This window comes from Aedes albopictus, unplaced genomic scaffold, assembly GCF_035046485.1.
Source record: "Aedes albopictus strain Foshan unplaced genomic scaffold, AalbF5 HiC_scaffold_359, whole genome shotgun sequence".
Taxonomy (NCBI): domain Eukaryota; kingdom Metazoa; phylum Arthropoda; class Insecta; order Diptera; family Culicidae; genus Aedes; species Aedes albopictus.
Genome location: NW_026917154.1, coordinates 25,752 through 26,045, shown reverse-complemented (window position 1 = coordinate 26,045; position 294 = coordinate 25,752).

Genomic DNA, 294 nt, shown 5'->3' with positions numbered 1-294 from the left:
AGAAGGCATATAATCTGGTAAGGAATCGAATAAGCGGTGTGGAGCAAAAACAATTTTTTGAACCACGCTAGATTACTCTGAGATTTTTGTTCTACGGATTTTTTTCGGGAATTTTCCTAGAGCTCTTTCCGTAATCTCTACCAGAAATAGTCCTGAAGTTCTGGAATCTCCCTTTGGGGTTACTTTTTTACTTTAGGCAGAGATTTTTCCTAGAGTTTTTCTCGGAATCAGCTCAGAAGATAACTTAAGAAATTCCTTGTAAGACACAAACAAGCTCATGTTCAAACTTATAAA